The sequence below is a fragment of the Lycorma delicatula genome, chromosome 10, assembly GCF_047948215.1.
Source record: "Lycorma delicatula isolate Av1 chromosome 10, ASM4794821v1, whole genome shotgun sequence".
Lineage (NCBI taxonomy): Eukaryota > Metazoa > Arthropoda > Insecta > Hemiptera > Fulgoridae > Lycorma > Lycorma delicatula.
Window position 1 is genome coordinate 112,617,207 of NC_134464.1, and position 8,527 is coordinate 112,625,733.

The window sequence follows — 8,527 nt, forward strand, 5'->3', positions numbered from 1 at the left end:
CCAAGTCAGATTTAATATTTTCTGTACGCTACAAATTTCTATGTATTTCCAAGTCGAAGCCAGTTAGACAAATGTCAACGTCTTAAACCTTACACTGGCGTTTACTTCAAAAGATTAAACTAATAAAAAAAAAAGATTACTTATGTTAATGTGCGTTTTTAAAATAAAATTTTTAATTCTGCACGATTTGAATAGCAAACTGAAATTATTTTTTTCTGCAAAAAAACATAAAACAAATAAAAAGTAATAATTAAAATAAAAGTAAAATTTGTAATAATTAAATATAATTACTTCAGAACAGATCTTTCAGTAGTTGAACCAATAAAATTGAATGCTGGAAGGAAATCAAAATCATATTCATATAAGTTTTTTTTATTCTAGAGGAACGAAGTTAAAGACAGCTATTTATAAAAGAAACGAATAACTAACGAACGTATACGGTCGAGCAAAAACAGATCTCCTTCAAATAATTCTGCTTGCCTGGTAGTACCGCAACCGAAAAACTGATGGCAATGTTGGGGATCAGCACGTACACACTATTTCAATGAATTCATTGTATCACGAGTGGATATCGAACGAAGTACTCCAGTGCTTCGGTGGAAGTGCTTCCACCTTTGCGAATCCCTCATAACTTCTTTCATAGAATTCATTCAACATTTTTCGCCTGCATTAATCTTCGAATATTTTATTTATCTCTGGATTTTTCCTTGACCTCTTCTCTTTAATTTTGATTTTTACATTTCTTTACAAAGTCTCTCTAGATTTACCCGCAGTAATATTCGTACTTATGAGCAGTTCCTAATACGATAGTCGTTCTGTAACTAAAACACAAATGAGTGTAGAAAAATTATTATTTATTCAATGACCATGAAACTAACTGCTACTTTTAACTTAATCCTCCGGCTACCATAGTCACTTGTCCTATCTTTCTGACTTTTTTTATTCCAGTAGTAAAGAGTTGTCGTCACCTTAATGTCTGAGTTATTCTTGTACCGCATTCTTGCCCCGTTCATTGTTGCTGAACTTAGTGCCACGTAAAAATTAGGCAAAAAAAATCTGATTGTACGAAATCGGATTTGTAAGGTGGATGCGGTAACACTATCCGACCACTTTTGAACAGCTTCCCGTGTCTTTTGGTGGTGGGCGGTATCAAGCAGAAGGACCTTTCGAGAGAGAACCTAAAACGTTTTCACAGTTAATACCCTTTTACCAAACTATTTTAAATTACGCAAGTGAATATCTGTCGGTTTTCCACGTTCAGAAAATTCGAGTAAAAATCGTACTATAGCACAATGTTCTTCCCTTTACAAGTTTAAAGCAGAGCCAAAATTTTGAAATAAACAAAAAAAGTTAATTAGAGACCAGATTATATATATTTGCATATTAAGCCTATTCTCACCGGTTATTGCATATTTTCCTTAAAATCTAGTGGTGATGGATATTTACAATACTTTTCGGTAGGGTACCTTGTTAATAAATGAAATCTTACGTTGAGCCGGCCAAACCTTATTAGCTGCACGGCTAATAAGAGCGCACTTAGCAGTCGCGGAACAGTACCTCTGATCTTTTATGTTTACAAAAGTAACAAAATGTTAAATAATTGTTCATTTTCGAATTTTTCGATATGTTATTCAACTACTTACTAATTGTATGCTGATTTTGAAATAAAAAAAAAAACACTAAAAATTACTATTTTTTTTATTACTTGAAGTTGCATATTTTCACACTTTTCATGCATATTTGAACGCATATTTCAAGCTTTTTATGTTGCATATAATCCGGTCTCTATTATAATAATGGAAATTCTTTTTGAATATCTGATCACGGAGTTCGTTAGAACCTCGTCAGTAAGAGACGACGAAGTCAACGAACTACGTTTACGGTTAAACGTGACCTAACCTAACAGTGAAATGAAAATGGAAAAAAATAAGCGTGAAAACATTACATTTTAGTTCAATAAGATTTTTAATAAAGAATACTTTCAGAAAATATCTCGAATTTTCTTAGACAACGGTTTTTTTTTACATCTGATGAACTAGGGAACTCGAATATGTCGTTTTATTAATTTGTTTAATGTACCTTTACGAATCACGCCGCTAGGTAGCAGTACTTGATAGTACTAGGTAGCATAAAAAACTTTATAATATATTTGAAATAATAAAAATTAAAAGAAAATATACTACAATTCGTTTTAATAGTAAATGCTCTTATGTAAATGAAAGTACTGAAGATGAAACTTTTTTTTTAATTGCAAGCGTAAACAAAACAGAAATAATTCGATTGGTAAAATCGAATTTAACGATAAAAATCGAGAGTTACATATACAAAGTAATAAGTGCAATTTTACATTATACTAGTTTTATTAAAAATAAAAAATATGGTTGATACGACGACTATCAACAAAAAAAGAATTAGCTTTGAAATTCAACTTGTTTTTCTAGAAAGGCAATAAATTTTAATAATAAATCTATAAGATAACAATCAGTAATTCATAAAAAAAATAAAAGAATAATCTAACAAAACGCAGTGATATCCAAAAAAATTACTATGAAATTGTAAACCGTACGGTAAGTCTCGCAGATTTCATTTCTTCCATTCAAAAAACAATTTCTGTAATATACTCGTAAATAAAACTGTTTTCAACAAAACGATACTGATGTCAAAAAACGTAAGACACTTATCAAAATCTGTTATTAATTTTGAATTTTCTTTAAAAAAAATACATATTAAATAAACATTGACATTATTTACATCAATCTTCTTATAATTAAATTCTCTACAATTTATGATAAAAATGTATGATTTATTGCCAATTTAACAACGTTATTGTACGTCAAACGTAAAAAAAATGTGTTTTTTGACCCTGTTTTTGGCGTTTTACATGGGATATGTTAGAAACTAAGAGAGATACAGTTCTGGGACCTATTTTTTTTCGATTTCCCAGCTCAAAACCCATAATAAACGATTGAATTTACCCCTTAATTGACATTCCCAGAATTTCAGAAAGCCTTAATTTACCCGGAGGAACTGAAACTCGGGCGAAATCTTTCACTCTGTATAACTCGCTAACGAAGCGTTTTCGGAACTATGTTTATATGAATTTTTTTCTTATTTTTAGCCTCTAGAATGAGTTGTCAAAGTATTGCCTTATCCTCCTGAATCATCCTGTATATAATAGGCAATAGATATGCAATAATAGATAATAAACAATGTTTAAGCGTTTCATATACTCGTAATAAGAAAAATAAGAAAAATTTGTTACAAAACTCTTACCGGCCCGATTTTATTTATATGTAATACATATCACATTTACAGAAATAATACAATTCTTATGATTATTCGTTGTTTAATAAATGAAATCGGGCCGGTAAGAGTTCTATAACAAATCTTTTTACATTTTGTCTATTATATGGAATGCTTAAACATTGTTTATTGTCTGTTGCATACATTTAACGTGTATTCTTTTTTAAAGAAAATTTTAAATTAATAACAGATTTTGATAATAGAAATGTAGTGCCATTCGTTTTTTTTATATATAAGTATCGTTTTGTTAAAAACAGTTTTATTTTATATTACAGAAATTTTTGTTTTTTGAGCGGAAGAAATGATATCTGCGTGGCTCTTACCGTACGGTTTATAAGTTCATTGTAATTTTTTATTATATCATCTACGTCAGGAATGATGACTTGAACATCAGATAATTTCAGTTTAATTATTATTAATTTTTTCGCTGTTGCCATTTATTTTTTTTTAATTTGTGAACGACCATCGTATACAAAATATGGAAGAAAATATGTTTTATTAACAGATTTCTTGGTACTTTTATTCATTTCTTTTATAAAATAACCTCCTACTACTAATTGCTGCGCGTCTTTTATTACCTTCTTATTTTCTATCATTGCTCACTAAATAACCAAAATAATTGTTGGGTGATTTAATGATCTTTCAAGAATATTAATAACTACTTTTGTAATATAATAAGACTGTACTTCTGTTGATACCAACAACTATCTGTTCCCGCTGGATTTCTGTATTTTATTTTGGAAAATTGTTACAATTTTTTTTTAGATAGGGCTTAAAAATCAACATCGTTCGCAAAAACCAGTTTAAACACGTATTATCTACAAGCAATTTATAATTAAGTAAAAATTAAAAATCATAAATTTGTAAAACATTTTGAATTTCATACTCCTTCATTTTTAATTGTGGTTTTGTGATTCACAAATTTAGAATGAATTTTAGAAAAACTTTTTGTAAAAAAAATTTACCTCCCCGGCGGGGAATCGAACCCCGGTCTCCCGCGTGACAGGCGGGGATACTGGCCACTATACTACCGAGGACATGTCGAAGGGAAGTGTTTGATCACTCAAAATACAGCCCGGACTTGACTCTATCCGATTTTCACCTCTTTCCTCACATGAAACGGTTTTAATTTCGTGACCGATCGGACCTTGAAAAAAAAATAGCCCTCGTAATTAAAATAAACCTGAAACAGCTATTTCATGAAAATTTGTAAAATTTTGGATGAGATTTCTTGTTTACAGAAAATTCTAGCAAAATGTTTAAAGGAATATATTATTAAGAGATTACATATACAAAAATAGAGCAAACAAAAGATGAAAAAATCTTTTGTAGGCAAACATTTTTAATAATTTTGCCTCCAAACAATAAATAAAAACTGATACACAAAGAAACGCAGTTATTTAGCTGATATTAATAAGAAAATTACTTTAAATACAACTAGAAAGGAATTCGACTATTTGCAATAACGTATTAAGCATAAGTAATCAGTAACGAACGGATAATTCACTTGTTTCTAGACAGAATAAAAATTATAATTTTAATTTATAAGTTTTTGAATTTTAAAAGTTTATCTCATGGATAATAAAGATTTAATGCCCGAATTAATATCGAGTAGTTAATTAAATTTATATAAAATAATGAAGAGTTACAGATTATTAAATTTTAGAATATAAGTTTGATGTAAGCGTGTTACAAAAATATAATATAACAGGAAATATATAATGAAAAAGAAAAATAATGAAAAAATAGTAATAATATTAAAATAATGATGCAAATTTTGGTGTTTAAAGTGTAAAAAAAAATTTACCTCCCCGGCGGGGAATCGAACCCCGGTCTCCCGCGTGACAGGCGGGGATACTGGCCACTATACTACCGAGGATATGACGAAGGGAAGCAAATTTACATTACTTAACTTTAGCTATCTACGTAACTAAACACTTGAAAACCATTTCAAGTTAAAAATTGAGTATCAAAAAATGTCTTTTATCTTTTAAATGTATTATATTAAAATAGAAATTACGCTTGTGGTAATATAGACGAGAGAAATAAAAAGTTAATTGTTTTATTAAAAAGTTTACTTTACCGCTGATTTTTACTAACGTTTTTATAATTATAATAACGTTTCATTTTAATTTTTAATTAAAATGAAATGTTCTATTGCTATCATTAAACTTTTTTCTTTTTTTCTGTTTAGCCGCCAGGAATTACTTTCAGGATTACTTCAGAGGATGAATGAGGATACATGTAGAAGTGTATGTAGTCTTGTACAATCTCAGATCGACCATTTCTGAAATGTGTGGTTAATTGAAACCCAACCACCAAAGAACAACGGTATCCACGATCTAGTATTCAAATCCGTATAAACCATTCCGACCAAAAACATTCTTTGGAGACAATATTGGGGGTCGGGGAGCCGATCAAATTTAAAAATATTGATTTATTTTTTAAATTTTAAATTTCAAAATTTTATTGGGTTTAAAGTTTTAATTATAAACTTTTACTCATAATATTACAAAAAAAATTTCACCATAATTCACTCCTAATTCCAAAAAAGAAATCTAAGGTAATTTTTATTGTTTATACATATCTTTGTGGAATTTTTTTTGTTTCTTCCATTTACCTTAACAAACGTAGAAAAATTGAAAACATTTCTCGCAAGGTAAGGAGCAGAAAAAATAAAAAAATACCAACTTTTTTGATTTATTTAAATATATAACGATAATTTTACAATAAAACTTCATCATAAATTACACCCACCCTAAAAAGGAAATCTTAGGTAACATTTTTCATTTACAATGATTTTTTTACGCAATAAGTTAAATAACCAATGCTAGATTTTGGTTGCTGTCAAAGTTTTTAAGACGATAAAGAACAAATAATAACAATTTTCATAATCATTTTTCAAAAATATGTACTTTCTTCCATCGACGAAAACTGATCAAGCAGTTATTTATGAAAAAATAAATAAATAAAACAATCTCTTACCAAAGTCAATATGTTATTTAGGAAAAAACAGTACATACATTACATAAATAATGCATCTAGTCCCGCCCAATAAAACTGTCGAATAATTCATCGCCTTGGTTTAACACCTCTGTTGGGTTTAAATTATTCTAAATATTCTAATATTTGCTGGTTCATTGAAATAAATAAAAGTACTTTTAAGATAATATTTCAAATTATTTTTATTATAATATTCAAATTTACGCTTCAGATACAGAGTGATACAGGAGGATAGGGCAATACTTTGACAACTCATTATACGCAAGAACAAAGAATAACGCGTCTTTATTGTGAATCTAAATCGTACGCGAAGTGTCAAGAAAATTTTTTAAATGCTTTTCCAATCGCTACTGTGCCAAACAAATCACTATATGTCGTTTATTTAATCGTTTTCGGGATACAGGTTAGAGTGCATGGCCGTAAGCGTACCGGACGCCCAAGTGTTTTAACTGACGACAGTCGGCAGACGATAAATGAAACACTTCTTCGTTCTTCAAATCGTTCTCTTCGAAAACTTTCTAACCAGATTGGGCTATCTTTCGGAAGTGTTCATAAAGCTACTCAACTTCTAAAATTACATCAATACTGGATTAACGTAAGTTATCAGCTCCAAGAACGAGATAAGGAGAAACGAATGCAGTATTGTCGGTGGTTTAGAAGTTTCATTCAAAATGACATATCTGTTCTAGACAAGGTTTTTACAGCGATGATGCGTGGTTACATCTTGGCGGATATGTTAACAGTCAAAATTACAGAATATGGTCTTCAGAGAATCTATATGCGGGGTGTGGTGTGGTGTATCTCGTCGGAGAATTGTCAGGCCTACCTTTTTTCGGAGACCATCACAGCTGAACAGTATCAGGAAATAATCATGCAGTTTATATTTTTGCTGCGTACTGATGAACATGATTGCTGGCTACAATTACACGGAGCAATTGTACACACGGCGAACAGTAGTATGCGATTTCTTCGATAACCAGATAATTTCTCGTGGTCTATGGCATCCTCGTTCACCGGACCTGAGTCCTCCCGATTTTTATTTGCGGGGCTTTTTGAAAGATAATGTGCATTCAAACAACTTGATGAACTTAAACAAAATATTGAGGACTGTATATCAAATATCACTGCTGTTACACTGAAAAAGATCGCTTAAAATGTAAGAAAACATGTTGATGTATGCGTTGAAAATCATGGTGGACATTTCCAGCACTTATTATAAACTTTTAAGTAATACTTTTGTAAATGTTAATATTATTTTGTAAATTAATAAAAAGGGTTTCTAAAAAACAATTTCTTGTCATTTGGGTTACACGAATTTACGATCACCCGTTTCTCGCACTCGATCTCGTTGGCGTGGTCTCCTCTTTGGCTATTATATCTATCTTTTTTCTTTTTCCTGTTTAGCCTCCGGTAATTACCGTTCAGATAATACTTCAGAAGATGATATGCATGAATGTAAATGAAGTGTAGTCTTGTACAGTCTCAGTTCGATCATTACTGAGATGTGTGGTTAATTGAAACCCAACCACCAAAGAACACCGGCATCCACGATCTAGTATTCAAATTCGTGTAAAAATAATTTTACTAGGACTTGAACGCTGGAACTCTCGACTTCCAAATCAGCTGATTTGGGAAGACGCGTTCACCACTGGACCAAACCTGTGGGTTATTATATCTATCTACTCAGTGTGTAATAACATATCTGGTAAACTATATCCATTATATATATTACATACAATTTGTAAGCATTATGAATCACATTTCGCCCGTTTTTCAGATCGTTTATATAGGCTGAATGAAAACTTATAGAATTCGTCTATGAATAGGTTACTCAATAAATAGTACTGCAATATAGAATGTTTGTCACTAAGTTTGAATACTTTAATAAAATAGATAATACTTTCTGTTATAAATATAAGGTTTCTTTTAAAAGGAAGTTTGACAGCAGAAAAATAAATCTACGTTTAAATGTAATCCTTTATTTAAAAAGAAAAGCATTCGATTTAGAAAACTGTATGTGACTTTAAAAGGGTCCAGAGCTAAAACGCATACAAACTGATAATGAGAAGAAAAATGATTCGTTTTTCTTTGAACTATGAAGATATCATACTTTTAGATTTACCATTTTTAATTTTTTAGTTCAATTTAGACTAAAACAGCAAACCGTAAAAAATTCAAGAATACTATAATTAGATCATACTACAAAAAAATTGTATTATTT

General features: G+C 30.1%; 2 non-coding genes across 2 annotated transcripts; both read right to left on the bottom strand.

The window, feature by feature from the left end:
- Positions 1 to 4,268: 4,268 nt before the first annotated feature.
- On the bottom strand, positions 4,269 to 4,340 carry TRNAD-GUC (transfer RNA aspartic acid (anticodon GUC)). Its single transcript has one exon. It is a non-coding gene; the product is annotated as a tRNA-Asp (tRNA).
- A 770-nt stretch (positions 4,341 to 5,110) lies between these two features.
- Positions 5,111 to 5,182, bottom strand: TRNAD-GUC (transfer RNA aspartic acid (anticodon GUC)). Its single transcript has one exon. It is a non-coding gene; the product is annotated as a tRNA-Asp (tRNA).
- Between the last annotated feature and the right edge of the window lie 3,345 nt (positions 5,183 to 8,527).